This window comes from Serinus canaria, chromosome 2 (genome assembly GCF_022539315.1).
Source record: "Serinus canaria isolate serCan28SL12 chromosome 2, serCan2020, whole genome shotgun sequence".
Lineage (NCBI taxonomy): Eukaryota > Metazoa > Chordata > Aves > Passeriformes > Fringillidae > Serinus > Serinus canaria.
Window position 1 is genome coordinate 41,745,563 of NC_066315.1, and position 23,774 is coordinate 41,769,336.

Here is a 23,774-nt window from a genome sequence, read left to right on the forward strand (position 1 = left end):
GGGGCCGGGGCGGGGGCAGCGGCGCTCCGGCCGCTCCCCTCAGCCGCGTCCCGCAGCAGCGAGCGGCTCCCGGCCCGCCTGCCTTCGGCGCTGCTCCCCCGTGCGAGGTGTTGCCGTGGGCAGGTGTTGTCCGGGCAGCCCCGGCCCTGCAGGAAGCACCTAGCATCCAAGAGAAGTAAGTGCGGCTCAGGAGTAAGATGTGCCTTTTGGGGAGGACAGGGTGGTCATCCTCTCCAAGAGGCCTCGTTACTCGGTTCTTCCCTCACGTGTGTCGCTTGAGAATTCGGAAAAGATGGGTCACATCACCATCATTTTAACAGCTCGGCTTTGGCTAGAAGTTCAGAAGAACCAAGCAAGTGTGCCAACTCTTTCTTTGTGTGTTTCCTAGGGTAACACAAGGATGGTGGTAAATTCTGTAAAAGTTCAATGGGTGAGTTTTGTCCCTTAAGGGGAATTCAGTGAAAACCTATCGCAGGGGATGTTTCCTTGTGTCCCCCCTTTTAAACAAAGGATGCACAGTCCCAGGGACTCTGGGTATGCGAAAAGGTATTTGGTGTATTAGCTCCCTGTGTGTACCAGCAGTTTGTACCTTTATGTTTCTTGCTGCTGTGTTGATTTTTTTTTCTCCCGGAAAACACTGATTTTAAGTAGTATTTTGAAACGGGGAGGGGGGGGCGCGAATCTGTTTTTCTTATCCATGTGTTTCTCTCGATGGCTCTCTGTTGCTTTGCAACCCAAAATACAGATGTTTATTTCACATGTTAGTTGTTTCAGTAGGAATCAGCTGCTGTAACGTGTAGGTCACCATTCATGAAAGTGTGTTTCTTTCAGGTACTTCAGGTATAAAATAAGTGAAACAACGTTAGCCATATGCTGAATTGGAGGTATCTGTCACAGTAGATACAGTTATTGATCAGAAGTATTTTGTCATGGACAGAATGTAGGTGCAGAAGACTTGCAAAGTTTTGATGTTGATGCATTATCCTGCAAATAGGGACCACTGAATAGAGGAATGCTGCTGAAAAGCTACCAAGAAAAAACCTTTCTGCATGACCCTGCAAGGCCTCCTTATGGCCTGCTGTAAACTGCCTTCACCTGTTATCTCTGGTTTTCATCACTGTTGGGTCAACTGACGTAAATCACAGAAATGCAGAAAAATTGATTACTGAAATGGCTGAATAATGCTGCTAATTTAATGAACTGATTCAGCTTCTGGGAAGCATTTCACAAGCAGCAGAGCCAGTACAAAGGGTGGGGAACAGAAAAGACCAGAGAGTAAGGGGAAAAGAAGGGCAAAGTTTGAATTTGGAAAGAGTGGCATGGGAATGCTTTTTCAGTGACAATAAACAGATCAGCTCAGATGCAGGTTGAGTTCATATTCTAAGAGAAAGGGGAAGAAAGAGCCCCAACAGATTCTGGAACATGTTTCCTAGCAGAAGCAACTTCTAAGAGTCCAAAATTCAGCCACCTACTTCAATCAAAAGGGATAACATTACTTTTAATATAATATGAGAAATAGATTGCTGTTTATCCGGGTGTGTGAATTTTAGATTTTTTGTGAAACTTTATTTAAAAAGGGAAAATCACTGCAATTTGATTAATTAGCTTTAAACACCTCACTTAGAGGCACTGAAAGTAAGGAGAGTTTTAAACTACTTAATTTTTCTTGTTATTTTAAATTATGTTCCTTATCATATTGTTCATATGTGAACTATATTCAATTGAGATATGTAAGTAATATAATCCTAGGATTTTTTTGAAATTAGAATGTAGATGACAAAAGTAATATCTAAATATGTGGAAATAGTAGAAAATAAAAGGCTACAGGGAAGAATGATAATAAAAGCTTGCTGCTTTGTGCTGAGTTAGAAACATATTGATATTGAGAAAACTGATTTTTTTACTGTTATAGGGGCTAATATTGCTATCTGGGGAAAAAGACCAAGCCTGGTAATTATAAAACTACCAAGGATTATTCACAGTGAGAGACCGCCTCTTTTCTTTCTCCCTTCCTCCTTCCTCTGACATCCATTCATTCTGGAGTCTTTTTAAGGTGGCTTTCACTGCCTCATCCTCTTGTAATGGAGGATTTTGCTGTGTACTGTGAAGGGATGTGTATAGTTAAAATTCCCTGAGGATTCACTGACCAGGTTGTCACACATGAAGTTTTGATGATGGTTGTGTGATGTGTTTTCTGCCTTTAGCAGAAGGCATCCCACCCCCTCCCATTCTGCCCCCTCTCCATTTTATTTCTGTCTCGGGAACTGCAGAGGAGAAGGTGAAAATGGAAACGCTTGGTCATCATGCTCTCAGGTTAGGTTACAAAAAAATCAGGATGGAAGCAAAAATGTTGAGACAATCAAGCCTTCATCAACTGCAGTGTGCTGATAGAGTATCCCAATTAAATTATTCATAAGTTAGCTGTACAGCATGATAGAAAGAGCAAATGTAGGAAAGCTATAATGAAGCAACCATAGAAAAGCAGAGGGGAAATCAGTAATACATTTTTTTCCTTTCCTACCCTGTGAAATAACTTTCTGTCTGCTGAAATGTTCTTGTGCATGAATAGTAAAAACCACTCCATGTAGCATTTTCTAAAATGTAGCTGTGAATAGGAATGGATGTTAATGGTGCCCAGCAAACATTAAAGCCTCATTTTCTCCTACCTCACCCAACCTGTAGCTATTTAGCCAGGGACATTAAATATATAAAGGTCTTCCCTGCTATCAAATTGTAAGTTTTGAAGTTGAAGTTAAGTTTTTGATTTGATACTATGTTATACTCAGTGGCTGTTACACTTGCAAAGATATGCCTATACAATATGAAGGTAATGAAGAGACAGGTCCCTCCACTGTGCTGAGAAATCATATTTTTTCAACTGATGATTATTACAACCATTCTAACTGGAAACAGTGCTGCCAACAGCTTAACTACCCACATGCACAAGAGTAAACTGCAGCAGCATCTCACTGGTGAAATAATGTAATTTCCGAATACAGGCAAGCTCTCCATCCCTCTGTGAGCTGCCCTGGGGTGATGCTGAAGACCAGACTCTGGGAGGGAGCCAGCTGTGTCACCTGTGCTGTGCTGACCAAGGAGGCACCAACAGGGACACACCTCCTGTGCACAGCTGGCTGGTGATCCCTGGAGTGAAGCCTCAGTTTCTCTCACTTTCTGTACCTTTGCACTTTCTCGTGTGTTTTGACTATGCTGTGCTTGTTCTTAACAGGGGGCTCCTTGTTGCCTGTCTCTCTTCACTTAAAAACTTTTGTCTGAGTTAGCAGTGTATGAAATTCAAAAAGTGATGGTCCAGCTTCCCTGTGTGCATCTATTGTCAGTGGCCAAATACTATAAAATTGGTTGCAAATTTAGAAGGCATTTTTTTCATAAGCCTGTGGAAAAGAATTGTTATAGTTCAATTACATTTAAAAGATCCAGTTTGGGTTCTTAAAGAGACTTTTGCCTTTAAGGCAAAACTGGCTTCTTAGTCATGTTGACCTTGTTGTTGAAATCAGAATTATAGAGGTCACTGTGCTCAATACATGCTTGTAGTTTGCTGTGCAAAAAGCAACCCTTTGAAAAGGCAGCAATGAAGAAGCAGACTACATAAAATTTCCAAGAAGGTGTTTTGTTGTCTTTGGCTGCAATGTATTCAAAAATATAAAACTAAGTCTTTAAAAGAGAAAGACAGGGTGATTTGTCTATTTGCTGATTGGAATTTGTGTGCAATTAATATTCAGAAATCATTCATGAAGTTGGTAATGATTTTTGAAAATGGCTTTTTTGTAGTGTTGACAGCCAGTCATGTGAAACCTAATCTTGAAAGTGAATTACTGACCTTATTTACAACATTCAAGTTATTCTGGCAAGAAATGAAAAAAATACTGTATGACTTACCTGAATAGTTGCAATAGCACAATTTGCAAATGGATTACTTCAGCACAGAATTAATATTTCAATCTCTATGCTGAAATTTGTTAATGTAAACTATATAGGCAATACTTAAGAATAACAAACATGTCTCAGGAGCCTTACTGGGATTAATCCTAAGAAATACTAGACTCTGACCAGTTTTGTGTATCACATTTCTATTTTTCTTTTGACCAAGTATAAATCTTGTTATTCATCCAGTTATGGTTTGTGCTGATTGGTAATATAAGCTCTGCAAACCATGCAGCTATAGACCTCTTAGTTCTAAATTTATTTTCCATGTACTGCACTGTAAATTTTTAAAAATGGTCAGGACTAGCTAACTGTGAAGCAGTATATCATGGTCTGCCGAAAAGGAAAAAACTGTTGTATTTCACATAGATTCAAGAAATGTTTGATTTCTTGAACGTAAATTTGTTACAAGAGCATCTTAAACATATGTTTAAGTGCACCCTTAAATTTACTTGCAATCAGTGGGATTTAAAATGTGCTTTACATGTCTCATTGATGATTAAAAATATGTGCATACTATGAATATATGAAGATAAATAACTATGGAGGGTCTGATCAGCCAATATCTAAGTGTCCTTGTTTTCCATTGGGAGACCAGGTACATTCCCTCTCAAGGCACGTTCAGCTCTTTCAGGGCCATGTGGTGTAAGTACAATTGTTCCATTGCTTTGAGCAGGTAATTTCTTCCAAGAGAGAAATGTCTCAGGTTGTTTGGGTTGGTTGGTTGGTTGGTTGGTTTGGTTTTTTAATACAATACTGTTTATTCAGAAAATATATATATGGATGAATAATTTTTTCAGATTAATGTAAAGTCAGTCAGCAGCAGGCACTTCCTTGTGTTTTATTTACAGTTCTGCTTTTTCAGTGAGTTCTTTACCTCAAGGAGCTGAATGACTCTTTCTCAAGTAGCTGGTTTTCTTTATAGTGGCTTTTTGGTTGCCAGATGGCATGGCTACTTGAATAGGCTAACATAAAATAAGGAAAGATCTGTGTTTGTGGTGTGGCAGGTACTTTATGCATGTTGTCTCAAGGTATCTGTGAAGATTTTTGTGTTTGTTCTGCCTTCAGTAGGAATAAGGTAAGATATCTTCCACTTACTGCAAAATGAGAAGGATACATGTAATTTCCTCATTTTTTCCCTTTCACAGACTAGTCTTTGAAGCCATTCAGAGTTCAAATGTTATATATGTTCTTCCTTAAACTACTGGATTAGAAATTACAATTTTGACTAAGTGGTATGTTGCTTCATATGTTGGAGGAAGATACTCTTTTCCATATTCCTCTCGCTGTGGAAATCTTTAGTGAGGATGATGTCTTTTTTCAATAAAATTGCCTGGTAAAATCATCCTCCTCAGAACTATATAAATGGATGACTTTGGTTAGTATAATCAAGTTATGAATGTATGACTAACCTGTACTGTGCTCTCTGTGAATTGGTAGGAAAACATAGCCCAAACAGAAAATAAGCAAAAATTGATCATATGAAGAACTGCCTTAGAATAGCCTTAAAATGTCTTAGGATGTCTAACAGAAAAACAAACAAAAATTTATTAATATGATAAGAGAAATACTGAGAGTTGAGAGTTCTCACTTGAAAGCAAACCTAAAAGAAATAATACATTCAATAAACAGGATTATGAAGGTTCTTTAGCATGGAAGGAGGCCTGATTGTTTCGGGGTTTTTTTTGGCTTTTGTTTAAGTGAGATCTGTCCTTATGTTGTATTAAGAGCTGTGATGCACAAAAACAAAGAGCAGAGCTGCCTGCAGAGTGCCAAGAATATGTGTTGTTGAGACACATTTTTAGCACATAAGGCAACATTTGAAGAATAGGGAGGGGTATACCATGGCATGAGGGGAGAGCATCAGATCTCAGCACAAGGCATTTGTAGCTGTCCTTGAGATAAACAGAGCAATGGGACAGAGCCATCATGGCCCTTTGCCTGACTAGTTAAAAATAAGCACTGTACACACTTGGTATGTATTTCTCCCTTGAATGTGTAGGAGGAGAGAAAAATCCACACAGGAACAGATGCTCTGTTCTTGTCCTGTTCACAGCACCCTCCCAGGTTCTTACCCCTGCCCTTCACTCAGTGATGGCACTCTCAAGGGAAAGGCCTGTTTGATTCTTAATCCCTGTAGGATGGGAACACATCTATGGATGGAGTTGAGGATTGACTGATTTCTTTATAAATTTATTGGCTCATCATAAAAGAATAAATATTTCATCTAGTGGACCATAAAAACAATTTCTCATTACTTTGGTAAGAATCTTGACAGGATAAAGAAAAAGGATCAAATCTTAATTTGGGGAAGTACTGTTCTATGAATTGATTCACAGCAAGTATACCTGAGTGAGTAAAAGTACCAAAGAAAAGTAAGGAAAGAAAAATTATTGATTTATTCAATGTTACGTGTTTTCTAAGAAAATCAGGGTGTTATTTCCCCTAGAAAACTTTATAGTTGTCCAGCATTCTGTTTGTAATTGGGGCTTCCTGTGTTTGGCTTAATTTTTTTCTCTAAATTCTTTGCAAACTACCAATGCAGCATCTATTTTTAAGATGAAACTTTGCTAACACTTGACTATATGACTACAATGAAAGTATTTCAGCTAAGTACTCTGAAGGTTTTGAAATGACTATTGGTATTTACTAATGCGGTGTTCCATGTTTTGGAAAGAGATCAAGGTCAGTTGAAGCATTTGTCCAGCTCACATCACATTACATTCAGATTGCATCTGAAATCTCCAGTTGCTTTGTTTTGCCTTTGGACAAGTGTTCAGAGGGTTTGTCAGAATGTTAGGGCTGTGTTGGACAGGTGTATGGGCACTTCGTGGGGCTGATTCTTCCCTTGACTGGAACTAAATCAAGTGAAAGCCCTATTAAGCCAGAGGTATTGCAACAAACCAAAATGGGCATGAAAGGATAGTCAAACACAGACTGTTTCCTGGAGGCTGGTTCCTTATATTCATTCATTTCTTCACTGTGTGAGGAGTACAGCAGCCAGAGGTACAGTGGCAATTGGACATTAGGATGGCAGAAAGGGAATGAGAAAGTACCACAGTCCTGCTACCTCTGCTAAGCAAACACAGATCTTTCTAATTACATAGTCTGATTTTGTGTTACAGATTTTCAAATGATATGTTAGAGTATAAATTACTGTAAGGTAAGCATTGTATTGTTTCATATTGGGGTAAATACATATGGGCTGTATATTCAACTTCAGTAGTATTTTGCTTGCTTTCATAAGATTAAATATGCATACACAGCTATTATATTTAATAACTAAATCAAAATTTTTGCAGAAGGCCACACATTAAAAAAAAAAATCTTAATTTTAAATATTTTTCTGTGTGTCATTTCTCTTGAGCCACTTTCTTTCACAACCCCTTTCTTACTCATCTATAAAACTTGAATGCCCCTCATCCTCCCACCCACCAAGTCACTCTGGAACAGTTGAGGTCCTGGAGCTTCTGATGTTGTGGCATTTGGGGACATGATTTGCATGATTTAGTGTTTTCAGTATTAAGTAAATGGTTGTACTCAATGATCTTGGAGATCTTTTCCCACCCAAGTGATTCAATGATTCTATGTTTCATTCCCTCTGTGATAAAGCTCTTCTTATGGTATCTCCGAGTTTTAGAGCCCTTTTATGTCCTCAAATCCTTTTTTTTTTTTTGAGTTTTATGTTGATCTTTCTGCTGGCCTTTCCTTCATGCTTGTGTCAAGATAGAATCCATGGCCTAAGCAATTTCTCTTATTTCCACTCCTAGACCCCTGCCCTTCCTGAATTCAGAAAAGGTGCTGATGTGACAGTGAAGCAGTCAGTGAGATAAGTGGTAGACTTCCTGAAACTGTGTTCTCTGTGCAGTGTCTGTTAGTAGGAATGACTTGCAGCCACAAATCTGCAGGATGGAATGGAGCCAGAGAAACCATGAGGAGTGAAAGGTGTCCAGGTTACCTAAGCAAATTGGATTGTAAAGGGGAAAGATTGGAATGTGTGAGTAATGAAGATAGACTGCTCTTAAAAAGTGCAGAACCTTTGTCAAGTGTTCTGTCAGTCCTGATTTCCTACTATTTAACTGCATTTCTTCCCTTTTCAGGCATCTCTTAGGAATTTGCTGATGGTGATGTCAGTTATCTGCCACTACTATATTAAGATGCTTCTTCCAAAATGATAAGTGATGTCATTCTCTTAATAGAATTGTCACTAAGCTTCCGAGTCATTGTAGTGACTTGCAGGGCTCAGCATTCCAGCAAAGCCCTTAGTGCAAATGCTGAAATTCTTTTCAGTTTGCATGTCTAAGGTTATCACAGACTTTGAGATGTATGGAAAAACTGGAGTCTGTTCTATGGAAATTTGGCATTTCAGAAAGGCAAATCAGTACAGAGTTGGTGAGTAGAAAGAGCTTGGTGATCCATGGGATTGGAAGTGTAGAGTGGGAAACTTGGAGTGTAATTACACTACACAGTGAAGTATAAGTCTGTAAATAATTGATCTAATCACCACTAAACTGTTTCCAGAAGTGAATTAGTGCAGCCACCTTAGTTTGGCTCTGAATACATGCTGAGGAAGACTGGCTGTCTCAGTGACAGGGCACATTGGCCTGAAAGGAATGTGCTAACCTATCTGCACAGCTCCTGGGACCAGGTCCATGCGGGTGTGGAATGTCTGCAGTGTCTCTGCTCTGACAGGCCTGGTGTCACAGCCAGATGGGACCTCTTCACATTGCATACCATGGTAGGAGAGATGTGCTGTGAAAGCTCTCGCCTCAATGAGCCAAGCTAAGCGAGTATTAACAGATGATATAATTTACTTCTCTGAATGTACCATCACAGAGGTAAAGCTCTCTTGAAGCCAAGGAACTGTGTTAGTAGAAGAGCATAAGTCATCAACTGACCAGCTATGCACTCACTCTAAAAATCAAAACAGAATTTTCACATTGAGACCTCCATCTGATAGAGTAGTTACTAAAGGGACTTTGGTCAGATTCTGAAATAAATTAAGTGATGCAAGTGTAAGAGCTGAGTACTTGCAGTGATTTAGGAGTTCTAGTCCTATGTTTGTATGTCTCACAATTCTGTTCAAGCATCAGAGTCAACATTGCATCCCACTATTGACTTACCTGGGAAGAGCAGGGTCCTAATTACAACCTTGTGGAGTAACATCCTGCTCTTATCTTTCATGTATCTCTTATCTACATATATTTCAACTATATTTCAGTTAACACAGCTGAGGTGTGAAAGCAGTGGTTTGTCTGGTAGCCAGAATATATAACCTCAAAAATGTGTAGGGAATTAGACTGCTTCAGTTGGACAGTTAATGAAGCACTTTTGTTTTATTGTGATTCTTTTTCAGTAGCAGTGATAGAAACAGAGAGCTCTTGGCCAAATTTCTTGTAACAATATGCCAAACAATATACATAATGATTTCAGTCATTCTAGTCATGAGGACCTGAGAACTCTGAATTCAGCCAGATGAAAAGTCTACCTAACCTAGTAAGTAGATACTTATGGAAAAAGTGTCCAGAGGCAGTCATGCTTGCAGTGATTTTTCCATCATGCTCTTCAGGCCTTCAGTGACTAGGAGACTCTTTTGTTTAACAGTTACTGCTGACCTACTGAATAGAACTGCTGAATCAATGAAGTCATGCTTTTTCTGGTCCATGTACAATTTATGCCTCACATTATGTAATGAAAGTAAGCTTAGTTTATTAATTGAAAAAAAAAAAAAAGCCTTCCATGCCTTCCAATATTTATATTGGGAAAACTAGTGAATTGCTATTACCAGATCATCTTTTGAATAAAGTTCATTACTTGATACATTGCTCTCATATTCTTCTCTAGATGTTTTTCTAATTCTGTCATAATGTTTTTGATAATGACATGACTAAAGCTCCAAATTATTCATAAAGTGTTTGTGGCCTGAGTGTTTACAGGGCAGATTTTTCATGTTTTTCTGTTAATTTTAAAATAAATCCCAGGTATGTTTTTTCCTTTAAGCACCAGATATTTTCATATTTCTTTCCTGGTGATACTAACACCCCATATATATACATATATGTGTATTTTCTCTTCCCTTCTTGATGTGCATTGCACTTAATGACACTGAATAGCCTCTGGCATTTTATCACTCATTCAGTATTGAACCACCTCCAAAGCTTTTCATAGCTAGTCCTAGATTTCCTCAGCCTAATAGTTTTGTGTCATCTGATGTTTTTTCCTTTGTCTAATTATGTGTTCTTTTTCACGGTGTTTATGAATATACTGAAGGCCCACATCTGTCAGCTGAGCCTAAGTCAGTGAATCCTGAAAAAGAATACAAGCAATATAAAATATGACCTATAAAAATAATTCAGCCTTGTTTCTTCTTACTGAAATGAATTGTGCCATTTTAGTTTTATTTATTTATTACATAAGCAGATATATTTTTAATTTATTTTCACAATGCAGCTCTGCTTTTCAATGCACTTGTAGGATAATGGAAATAGAAGACAAGAGAAATTCACTGCTTGCTGATAAATATCACACATGTTGACATTAATGACTAACACTTTTATGTCATATTTTACTCTATGGGATTCTGGCACATACTGACAATTTAAGGGTGATTGTCAGGAAAGGACTATATAAAATAAACTGTCTTTTTATTTTTTTAATGTTAGCATGTAAAGGTTGTCTTTGACTGTCTACAAGCTCCTATTGGCTTAATCCACTATATTTACTTATTAAGCTATGAATACCTGCAAATCCTTTAAAGGATTAACTGTATCTGCCTGCTAAGCTTTCCGAGACAGTTAAAAATAACTGCAGGCTGATTCTACTGACACACTAAAAATTGGACCTGCTCTACATTTTATGTTGTATTTGCTGCTGCTTTGACAGATGTGATACAGTCTGGAGCTACTTAAACCTTCTGTGAAGTTGGGTTGACCAAGTGCTCTCAATACCCCAGTTCTGACTAGCAGCTGTTTTCCGTTACAGCCCAAAGAGGATCAGCATTTGCTTTGTCTCATGAAAAATGCCAGTGACCAAGAACATGCAAGCTGGACAAAGAACTTCAGCTTAATATAAATTCATTAAATAAAGGTGTCCTTCTCTGAAGAAAAGGCTTTGCTTTATACAAGTGGTCTGCAGTGCAGTCTTTCCTGTTGGGTATTTTTTTCCCTAGCTGTACTCACTGACTTCAGAAAATGTGTCTCTTTTCCACATTTACAAAATTGTTATATTCTACTACAGTATGTGTGCTGGATGCCGCTAGGTATTGTTAGGAAGGCAGCCAAATATATTATAGTCATCATTATATCCATAAGTGGAAGCCTTAGAGGGAATGAAGAGTTTCTCCCAATGGGCTGGATAGCGCAGGAGACAGCAGCACATTAAAATGTGTACTGACTACCTCTATGTCCTGCTGACTCCACCATCTTTATATATTGCACTGTATTACATTTTATAGTGCAATATATAAAATGGAAACTTTGAGATAAAACTTAACACTTTCTGTTGTCTTTTGCCAGGTATTTTCTCTCAGAAATCTTGTACTGGTACAACAGAATTTTCTGGCTGCAAAAGGATACCATAAATGCTGGTGTTTTCAACAGTGATTCTCTGCTACAGTGATTTCTACCTTCATTAACAGATAGTTTAGGTTCCTACACAAAAGAAAAGCAGAAGTTTAAGTGCATATAACAGCTGAAACTGGTTCTCACAGTTTTATAAGTGCTGAAGGAACGTAACATGGCATAGAGTTATTTTCCCCACAGGTGATAGGTATCAGGCTAATTAATACTTAGCTGAGTGCATGAAACCTGTGTTGTTTAAAGCTGAAGGGGGAATATTGAAAACCAAATTCAGTCAGATGTAGATACTCACAAGGGACAACTCTGTCAGCATTCCTTATAGTGAACTCCTGACTATAAAACAATATATGAATATAGAATAATATGAACTTGGGTTGGGGCTTCCCAGCCACCCTGTCAGAGTGTAAAGCATTGACACCAGCACAGAAGGAATATTGGATCCATCTGTGTGGATTCAGCCTTCAATCCCCAAAAGTATAGCTGCTAGAATTCTTTAGCTTAGGTAGTTCAAGAGCTAAGTAGTTGCTGATTAATTACTTATGCTATTTGGCAGTAGGAGAGCTGTAGATTTTCCTGCTCTTTTAAATATGTAAGCAAACTGCACAACCCAAGCTGAAGGTTCTAGCTCAGACACAATAAGCATTATAACTCTATTAACATTAATATGTGCTAATTTTTGTCTAAAATACATATTAAAAATTGTACTGAGACAACTTCATACTGAGCTATATCAGGAAATCACATTATGTTTTTTCTATTTCTAGCTAAGGGAAGTCAACAAAATCTTGTGAGAGTTACATTTTAACCCCTTGTTCCAGTCAGTGTCTGCCTGCCTCTGCCTGAGGAAGCGCCATGGGTAAGCAGATATGTTGCCTGTGATACTTCAGCGTTTCTTAGAACTAATTGCAGAACTTCTGCAGTGTCCTGTATTGCACTGCTCAAGCAACAGATGACACAGACATAGCAGGTAGATTGTGTGGTTCTATTTATTTCAATACTAGTTTTTCTCATTAGGCATATATTCCTTAATGTTTGGTCTTATCTGAACTTCACCACAAACTGTCAAGTTAAATTTTACTCAACATGTATTTTTGGAGGCAGAAAATGGAATTGTACAAAATGCACTTCCTAACATAAACTATTTAGTATTTTGTTGTGAAGAGAAGGTAGCATTCTTATGTTTTAAAAGAGAAATCTTGTGGAACCCAAGCTTGTCAAATTTTTGCCAGAAACTTGCTGGTTGCCTGCCAGCTCTCTACCCATCCACTTGGCAGGTGGCCCAGCCTTCCAAGATCTGCAGCTGCCTCTGAGGCAGGGCTGGCAGCACTTAGGGCTGCAGGTCCCTGAGCAAGTGTCCAGATGGACTCCCTCTCAAAGGATCCCTGTCACCCTGGGCTGAGGGGCTCTGCCTCCTGGCAGGGCTGGAAGCTAAGGAACTTCCAGGCCTGGAAATGTTTTATCTTGTGCCAGCTTTTAGTAACCCACATTCTTTACTTTAAGAAATTGTTTCATAAGTGGACATCCTATTTCTGTCACTAAGGAAGGCCTTGTACCTGAAAGCAGGGATGGATGCCTTTAACACATCACTTTGTAGCAGTCCTGCTTCCGAGGAAGGTTCATGAAGAAATGACACAAAATGCAGCAGCATGTCTAGAGGAATGTTGCTTTTTAAGTTGGAATTTGGCTTCTGACATTAGCATTAGGTTTTGTTGAGGTTTTGTGCTTTCCTTTTATCTTAACAGACATTCTTTCCCCCCTCCCCCCACCCCCAGTAATATTTAATCTTATTGGAGATTCAATCAGGCATCAGCTATATCTTGTGGACTAATATGCAATTTTTTAATTAGTTAAATATTCATGGTAGTTGATACAACCTTGGTATTAATAATCTATTGTGAAAGAGCTGTAAGAATAAATAGAAGCTGATAAGCTTTATGCTGGTGTGTACATGGTTGCTGACCTTAGTATTTTTTTATCATATCTTTTTAGGGTTGAGAAAAGTACAGTTGAAGAGCATGGAGTATTCTGACATGTGTAACTTTTGTATCAAAGTAAATGCCAACTCAGGTTAATAAATAATAAAAGTGCACAAAACAATTTTTCTTCCTTTTCCTGATTATTCTTTAATATTTTGCTGCATTTTGAATAGCTTGCTAGAAAACTTATCATTCCTAATGGACCTCTATTCCAAAAATAAATCAATTCCACAATAATAGGCAGGGTTGGAGAAGAACTATTTTTTCTGTTCCAGCTATTGTTTGTAGATTGCTACTAGGTGTCATGTAAATAAATCAATCAATCTCAACTTTATTGAAGCTAAATAATGATATTGAAAGGCACATGTGAATGTAATGAAGGAACTGTGATACACCAAATATTTTATAGAGTGTTTTCTGGAGATGATATCTTTTTTATGACTGCCCTCAAGGAAATGTAATGAAGAATTTTTAATTAACATAATACAGTAGAGCATAAGAAAGTCTTGTAATTAATTTGGCAAATAGAAACAGTGATACAATAGAAGATGATATTCTGATAAAATTTCTCCAGCTTTGTAACTTTTTCAGCAAAATTGCTTAGTGATTTTACTTCAGACCTTGCCCCACTAAAGGCAGTAAGTTTATTCCTGAAGTTCCTAGTGGGGTAGAGTAACAGTTTCAGAGTCTAGGTGGACATTATTTTGGCTTATACAATGTTACCTCACAGGGTAAGAGATGAAGGACTAAACACTTCCTTATTTAAGGAACCAATGGCCTGTCAAAATCAGTACAAAAGGTGAAAGCACTATAATTAAAAAAAAAAAGACCTCTTCTGTTTCTCAGCTAGTACAATATGTTGGAGTGGAGGTTAGCCTTGTTGTGCATTTTTCAGATGCTTCAAATAGCTGCCCACGATGACACCAAGCTCAATTGATTTGCCCCTGTGCTACTGCAGCGTTATGTTTATTGCAAGCACTGGGGGTCTGTTAATAATAAAATTAGAATGAAATAGAAATAAATCATACATTCTGTCTCTTGCTGATGTGATGATATGTAGTTTCTCTTTGATTTTATTACTCTCTTGCACTAGCCTAACTCCATTTCTGCTTACAAACTTAGTAACAACATGCTTACATAAAGTAGACTTTGATGGTCACATCTTCAGCTGCATCCTGGCATAGCTCCAACTGCATAGCTGTTGACTTCATGAGGATTTGAATACAAACTTAAAGTTAAGCCCATGCTTAACTGCTTTGTCAATCTGTCTCTCTCTCCCCCTCTCCTCCTGCTGTTACTATCATATAACATCTATGAAATTTAGCTCGTGCTGACATATGAATGACTGTTCAGGTATTTCTATACACTCCTTGTTCACAAAGCTGTGCTTGATTTACTCTTATTTCAAGCCTGAAGAAAAGACTGCATCCACTGTGACTTCCAGAGTGCTGTGAGCATGAGTGTGTGTTTATCTGTTCTCTAAGGTCACATGTGGGCCTCTCATCCAACCAAAACTGTAAGAAGGGAGACTGCATTTCAGAATAAAACCTTCTCTGGGATTCCGTGCCAAAACTCATGCTTTTTGTAGCAGTTATAAATTAAGTAATTTTTTTTTTGTTTTGATTTAAATCATTTAGAGGTATCAAAACTTCATAAACATTTTTTCATTTTATTTAAAAACATTTACAGCAAAATACTACATCAGTAATAGTACCAAAGATTTAGAAAGTGAGTTGTATAACTACAATTATATATAATCTCACAAAGAAAACTAAAGTTATTACACAAAGGAAGGTATAATAAAATTATGACTGTAGGCATAAGAGTGTAAGTTTTTCAAATACTTAATAAAATAAGAGATTTTACCAGAAGTGTAACTTTTGTTTATGTGATTTATGTGCATTCTTCCCCAAAACAGCATTCAGCTACAATAAGGTTTAGTTGGGCATTTATACATGACAACATTAATGAATGCGATAATTGACTGTCTAGAGAGATGTAGATTTATTTAAACAAAAGGTTTTATAACTGCTTTATTTATTGTAATAAATTAGAGCTAAGTGACAATATTGTCATAAATTAGAGGGGGGAAATATTTTAAGCACACATTTCCTTAAATTTTATCTCCTAAAAAGTTGGACAGCGTTTCTATGTATCTCTTCATAGCTGGGTATTTGCTAGATGTACTGTTGTTTCCCCTGGCATATGTGTTCTGTAAGGCAAGGGACAACAGAATCAAGAAATAAACATCTGACCATGTCACAAATCCAATTAACTCTGACAAGGGCTAGTAAAGTCAAGTGAATAACAAAGCACTGCTGTCTGGAAGCAGCTTTGCAGGCAGTAGGACACCAGCTGGACGAAGCAAAAGTACTTCAGGCAGCTGAATTTTCTGCCTCCACTAAGACCATCTTATACCCTGGTGAGGTCACAGCGCTATAGCATTTTCAAGTGTCACATCTCATCTCTTCACTGTTTCTAAGCGGCAGGGAGGAGGAGGAGGGAAGCATTCCCCTCACAGAATGTAAAATATGTGCTAATGTCATTACAAGGTAATGCAGCGAAGCAGAAACTGCAGCAACTATTGCACAGCCTCTCATCCACCACCACAGTGCTGGGCTATGATAGAAACCTCCAAGAGATTTCAGTGCAGCAATCCTTGGGCAGAAATCGTGGTGGTTTTCTAATCCCAAGGCCTGTGCATGTTCAAAGTAGCTCTCCTTTTTCTAGCTCATGATGCATGTAGCTAACCAGTGTCCCCTTTAATGGAACTGAATGATTAAATGATTGCTTCACCGGTCTGCTGCATTCATCCATGCTTGAGACTCAGAAATGTGGGGGGAGTTCTCATCTGGAGTATAGCAGTGTCAATCTAGAGACATTCCTTTGGCAAAGTTATTTTGGGTTTATCTTGAGAGGAGAATCCACTCCCTGCTCATCTGACTGGAAACTGAAATTCTTCACTGCTTGTTTCCAGATAGAAAGGAAATACGTGCTCCATTTACTTTATCTGTGTAACCCAAACAACACAATGTTACCCTTGGAATCTTTTCTTGCTCTAACCTATTTCCCTGTCATGCAGTATCCTTAAGTGAAATGCTTTCCATTTACACTGTAGTAATAGAAAGAATCTTAGACCCCTATAAAATACTCAGTATTTTTGCTGTTAATTGTCAACATTATTTGCAGCTCCTAATAACTTATCTTCTAGTAGCCAGAAGAGTCCAATATAGTTTGTCAGCTTTAACATGGGTTATAAAACTGAAACAAACCTATATCCTCAGCTTTGAGATGGAGGAAGGAATATTTCTTAGGAAACAACATGAGAATTGGGGTTAGCTCATAACTCACACCTAGTTTGCATCTGAAATTTCCCAGCACTTTTCTAATAGTCCTATTTAATTGAAACTAAAATTATATTAACTTCAGCAAAATTTTCCAAAGGAAGATTTCTTTAGTTCAGAATGGGATTTCTGGGTTCTAGGAACCAGAAAAAAATACACACAATGACTCAGTGATTAGGTTATTAAATTACTAGATTTAGAGCAGGAAACTGAAACTGTTTCCCCTCTTCTAATTCCACATGTTTCTATGCAATGCATCTTTTGAATCTTACCCCCCCCAACTTTAAAGAAATACTTATTAATCTTGGAGTTGATCCCAATTTTCCTGATACTAAGAAATTAACATGGGGTGAGATGGGTAAATTGAAGTGTCAAGATGGTCTCTGAAATCAGAAAAAGGAGCAAGGAAACAAGGAAAGAATAAAAATATGCAGTATTGCTTCTACAGAAAACTAAAACTTAAACATGTAATCATGCTTGTACATTTTTTTTTAAGTGCACTGAAACTTGATCTTCTTGCTACAACTTTGGACACAAATAGAATTTAGCAAATGGAGATGTGCTGTAGAAGCAGCACAGGCATATGCTGACATACGATTACCATATGTCAGTCCACAATGATTCTCGAGCTCCTGAGACATGTTTTGTTCTTTAAATAGTTTTCCATCTTTTTAACATTTTGAAGCATAAAGACTATTTTCATTATGCTTTTTTCCTCCTTCTTTTGAAGCCATGTGCATTTACAACTGAATTAGATTAGGCAGGAAGGACAGATAGATAGAAAGAAGCTAAAATAGCTTTCAGAAATTACTACTGCAGTCAAATATATTTGGAAATTCAAGAGTCAACATGAACTATTGAAATAAAATAAAGTCTACATTAATATTTATAAATAAAGAAAACATGTGGGTTAGGATTTTTGTCCTGCATTCATCCAGGATCACATGCAGTATTTTGTTCCTGAGATGTAACACAGAAAGTTAAAATTTAATTAAAAAACCAACAAAACCCCCTTTGTATTTAATCATGTATCATTAAAACCTGAGGTTTTGATTGAACTGGAGGCTGAGTCAGAACTTCACAGACTCACAGAGAGAACATAGTAGCTGCCAACAGGCTATTTCCTGTTGCTTTTCACAACAAAAAAATTGGATATTTCAGTATGATCTGCAGATGTGCAGCATGATGACATTTAGATGCAAGTTTTACAGAGGCCTACAATTTTAGGCAAATAATATATAAAACTCCCTCCTATTTCTTAAAAAAACAACCCCATCACTATAGACTTAACATCTTTTAATATATAGTGTGGCAGTGTTATGTTTCTAAGCTCCTATAAGTTTTGGAGGAAAAAATACTTCAAATTCACTCAAATCCCTGATAGAGCTTAAAAAAAATGAAAAATAATGAGAACATACATAAAAATTCTACTGCACACTGTTAAGGTAGAAAAACTGTACTGAACACATTTTTTGGCTTTTGCAAAATCTCATATAGGGTTTATCAGCAAAATAGTTTGTTTCTTTAGTGAAAAAACTTGCTATATACTTCTCAAGGGAGAAATAATCTATTTCTGAATGTCTGGAGAAATGCTGAGAATAATAACTACAACAAACAAGTCATTAGTAAGAATTTACTTTTTCAAAAAGTGCCTGGAGACATAATATAATTTCCTAATAAGCTCCAACCTCCTAGCTGTTGCAAACCAAAGACATCCAGTATTAGAGTTTTCTACTAAGTGTGCATATCAGCTTGGGCCAGCACAGGAAGGATTCTTAAGGCTGGGCTGAAAGAACCAATGTTTCCTCAAAGCCTCTGATTCATCACAGGTACATTTGCTTTCTAGTTCTGTGTTTTAAAAAGGGTCAAAGCTCTGCAGTGTTGAAGGGCATAAAGTAGTGCTTGACACATTGGACACATACATCATGCAGACATCCTCCTGTTAGGAATAAATGAATTCCTGCTTGCACTAAAAGGCACGGATGTAATCACAAAATGTTTTAGAGACCTTTTACTCCTAACTGGGTAACACTGGAAATTTTGCCCCTCTGCAAGTTATGGATTGGGTCTTAGCATTCTTTTGTTGAAATAAAGGTACTCCAGTCAATTTAAGAGTTGAACTGGAGACCAAAGTTCTGTAAGATTTTTGCTAGCCTTCTCTACAGGAAGGAAAACAACCCCAAATGTATGGTGATATGTGAATAGTTCTCCTCCCACAACCTCTTTGTTTGCCAGAGTAATTGTAAGTGGGTGGGCAGATTTCTTCTGGATGACACCAGAAGAGAAAAATTAGGAAGATTATATAAAACTGTGTTTTGTTTCTTATCCTAGGAAAGCCTTACATGGCACAATTTGGATGATGTCTGGACTTAAACCCATTACCAGAAAAAGATAATGATGCTGTTGTGAGAGCCAGATGAAGAGACAACACATAGTACCATATACAAGGAAAATCTTGAATGAGCAAAGAGGATGTACATGATGGAGTTGTTTACCAGGTACTATAATATGAAGAAAAGCAGAGCACCTCTCCTCAAAAGGGAATTACAGAAATTAATTGAGAATATTGTGGCATCATTCCTTTAAATCCCTTATGCTCCACAGTTCCCTGTTTCTCAGTGGCACCTCCTTGCTCTCAGAAGTTTTGCACCCATTTATTCTCTTTCCACATCCCCAACATCCTCTAAGTTTGTCTCCTAGGCTTAGCATCTCTATTTGGCTGTGAACAAAGCTGTCACAGTGGTAAACACTGTCAGAAAGATTTTCTGTCTCCTTTTTTTGTATGTGAAAGCAAGGAGTAAGAAGGGTGTACTCAAGGTGTTTTCCTGGCACTGCTACAGTGCCTGGAGGGCAAAGGCTATTCCTCCTCCCCTGCGCCACCAAGCAATCCATGTTCCAGCACCAGAGTGAAGAGTGGGATATGAAACAAGTAAAATAGTGTCACTCAGAACCTGAGCTTTTTGATGATGATGAGCCGTGCTGGGCCAGTTCCCACCAGATGCAAAATATCTTCTGTATGAGAATATACTGGAACTGTGAGGAACCTCAGCCCCTGCAGTTTACAGCTGTCAATCTGCTCCTGCTGCTCTGAATGACTTGCTAAAGTAAGCACAGCCTCTGCTAGTTTATTCACTGAGCACAGACAGAACAAATACATGCACTATACAATAATTTTCCAGGAAAATATATTCCATAGCACTCTAAAAGTAAAAATACTGTATTTAAATGAGATTCACAGCAGCATGTTTTATTGATTTTGAGAGACAGATTCAGAAAAAGAGATTACCAAGCTGAGGCTAATAGCTATATTCAACATACTTATGCTAGTTTACATTGCAAACAAGAATTAGTGTGGCCAGCAGGACCAGGGCAGTGATTGTCCCCCTGTGCTCGGCACCTCAAGTTCTATGTTTAGTCTTTGGCCCTTCACTGTCAAGAAAGACATTGAGGTGCTGGAGCGTGTCCAGAGAAAGGCAGCAAAGCTTATGAAGGGTCTGGAGCAGAAGTCCTATGAGGAGCAGATGAAGAAGCTGGGAGTGTTTAGCCTGGAGAAAAGGAGGCTCAGGCAGGACCTTATCACTCTCTACAATCCTCTGAAAGGAGGGTGTAGCCAGGTGGAGGTTAGCCTCTTCTCCCAGGCCTGGTGACAGGACAAGAAAAAATGGCACCAGTGGAGGTTCAGGTTGGACATAGGAAGAATTTTGTCACTGAAAGGGCTGACAAGCATTGGTACAACCTGTTGCTCGAGGTGCTGGAGTCACCATCCCTGGAAGAGTTCAAGAAATGACTGGATATAGCATTAAGTGCTATGGTTTATTTACATGGTGGTGTTTGGCCACAGGTTGATCTTGAAGGTCTTTTCCAACCTTAATGACTCTTTCTTAATGATCATTCCATATTTAAACATGCCGTGTTTTATTGGACAGTGCCACCTAGGGGGTAATGGCTTTTAAACTAGAGTGGCAAAGGAGAGGGGGCTTTAATAATAACATAGAAAGAATTTCTTCCATTAAATTCTCTTTCAGAATATACTAGGCAGACAAAGTGCTGCTGAGATTTTCATACTGTGGAATCTGGAAAAAAACTGTAATTTTCACAGGTCCCTTTGGAGCTACCCATATTCTTTTCTCTCTTCCATAGTGAGAGAAATCTCTTCTGGCAGTGACTAGGGATGCCACAAATCCTGATTTTCTCCCCTGCGAGCCAGGTCTTGCTGGTATGATCAGTGGAGAGGTTATCTACATCTCATTACAGCTGTAAGGCTGGGTAGGAGATTGCTGTATTGCTGTGTTTGGGTCTCCAAGGACTTGAAATGGAGCCTTGAAAAGTTTGCTTTTTGAGGCCAAAAGCAGAGAGAAAACTCTGGTCTACTTCTACTTAATCTAGTCTGATAAAGGAAGGTAGTGTACAAGGCAGGGATGAGATGCTGAGACTACTCTGTCTGAGAGCAGATAGGTCCTGACACTTCCCCCACTGTCCTTGAAATTACAAGTTACAGTTGGCTCCTTTGGGCTTCTAACAATTTAACCTAGAAAAGGACAAAAGAAACTTAGAAAAACTGCCCATCTCTGTACCATGTTTATTTTCTTCAGAATGAGATTTGTTTTAAAAGCCTGAGTTGTTGTAATTTCTTTCCTGAAAAAACAAAATTCCAGGAGAGGTAATATTTTAGGAGTGGTTTGGGTTTTTTTTTCCCACACACATTTTTTACTCTCACAAATGGTATTTGATTTTATTCTGTATCTTCCACAGCAGATGGCGTGCCTGACTCCCTGAGACCAGAGATCCCAAGCAGCATGCAAATCATACAAGCATAGAAACAATAGTATGATATAAGAAACAATTATGCAAGAAACCTGCTCCTCTTTCCTTAGAAGAAAGTAGTGATGTTACCACAATATTTTTGAAGGAAAAATGTCAACATTTTTGATTGCATGACTGTGTGTTTGAATTGTAATAAAGGGCAGGTCTCTTCCTTTCCTTCAGTAACCTCCACACATATAAGTAATTGAGTATTAATAAGAAAAGATTTTATTTAAGTTCCTTTTAAAAATAATCCACACTGAAAAAAAAAAAGGCCAGCTGATAAAAATTGCTTTGTCTGCCCCCTAGAAATGGAAAAAGAGAAATTATTTTGGAACTACAAGCCACAGACATGCAAAATGGTGATGGAAGTTATACCAAAGCTTGCTGTAAGTGTCCCTCAGGTAAACAAGTCCTGTGGTAAAATTATTACATGATTGATTGTCTTAGGTTGCAAGATGTGGCTGGGGGTGTGTATTCTGTTGCCATCTGTTAGAAGTGGGGCAGTTATCTACTGTTAATTGGGCCACCTGTCAAAACCAGCTGGGGCAGTTTTCTTTAGCTCTTCCATGACCAATCCACCCTCTGGGAGATACCTGCTGTTAATGGGCCATTGAGTCTCACGGCATGACTGATAAAATTACATCATCCCATTGGGAGATGTTGCACCCAGGGGGAGGAGCCAAGCATTCCTACCTGGATATAATCTAAGATTTGGAACACCAGAAGCAGCCGTTTTCCTACTAGATTCCCAGAGGAAGACTAGGTCCATCTACACCACCACTAGACCGTCAGAGGAAGAGCACATCCTTCTACAGGATCACTGCTTCAACAGAACCACTGCAGCCACCATTTAATGGGACTGCTTCCAATACCCTGACCAACAGGGTGTCGGGTTGTATTCTGATTCTGACAGTGGTTTTTTTTGTACTAATGCATTTGTATTTTTAATTTTCCTAGTAAAGAACTGTTATTCTTATTTCCATATCTTTGCCTGAGAGCCCCTTAATTTAAAATTATAATAATTTGGAGGGAGGGGGTTTATATTTTCCATTTCAAAGGAGGCTCCTGCCTTCCTTAGCAGACACCTGTCTTTTCATGGCAAGACATGGATAAAGCAAACTCTTACTGTCCTCTAGATGTCACAATGTGGAAGAGGATCAGCTGGATACCAGGGCTGCCACACTTGAAGCTAAATAGTTTTTGGCATGGTTGTTAAAGAAAAGCTACAGAACGGCACGGCACATTCACCATGGTGCCCATCCTGATGTGACATGCTCTGGAGCAAGCAGGCTCCTGCTCAGGCACTAGGAATAAACACTGGGCCAAGCCTGGGAGACAGGGACATGGACATCCATATTACGTCCACATTGGTCATTCTGGATTCTGGCTTGGTCACTCAGCATAGATTTTTGGTGACTTCCTTGTTTTGATAAAATCAGAGAGAATATGCAGTTACTCTTGTAGCACAGTGCTCTTCCCATTATAAGTTTTATTTCTTACCAAAGCAACATGGTTCTTACATATATATATGCACATATAAATAAATAGAATGGCAACATTAATAAATAACTACAATGTTAAATATATACACATCAGGAGGACTTGCTATTGCAACTTTACTTGCAGATACTCGCAAATACATACTCATCCAACAGCTCTTTCTTACAAAAGAAGATACAACAAATTCAGAGACTTGGAATAAGATATTTAAGAATAAGAATTGTGTGATTCTTTCACATGTATATGTCTAAAAGAAAGACTGCGGATCAGAGTTGAGTGAAAATGAAGAAGTGGTGATAAATAGTAAGTTATTAGACATAATTTGGAACATTCATAACTTCAAGTACAAAATAGGAAGAATCATCTTGCTCTTCAAATTCCTGAAATAATCCTGTTCCTTTTCAGAATCCTTCATGTTACAGGGCCTGGCTCATTAAAAGCTGTGATTTAAATGTATTCAGAGCTGGTGTGTGTTAGAGTGCATTTCTTCCCCACTGTTTCCCTGTGTTAAATTTTTCCTTACCTACAAACCTGACCTCTCTGAGAGGCCTGATAACAGAGTTAGGGAGAACACTGTCACTGGAGGCCACTCCAAGAAGACTGTTAAGAAATCCTACTTCCACTGAATC

The 23,774-nt window shown here is 38.2% G+C and overlaps 1 long non-coding RNA gene across 1 annotated transcript; it reads left to right on the forward strand.

The window, feature by feature from the left end:
- Positions 1-17: 17 nt before the first annotated feature.
- On the forward strand, positions 18-23,601 carry LOC108961502 (uncharacterized). Its single transcript, XR_001989828.3, has 4 exons — positions 18-175; positions 12,284-12,375; positions 19,171-19,337; positions 21,592-23,601. It is a non-coding gene; the product is annotated as an uncharacterized LOC108961502 (long non-coding RNA).
- The last annotated feature ends 173 nt before the right edge of the window (positions 23,602-23,774 follow it).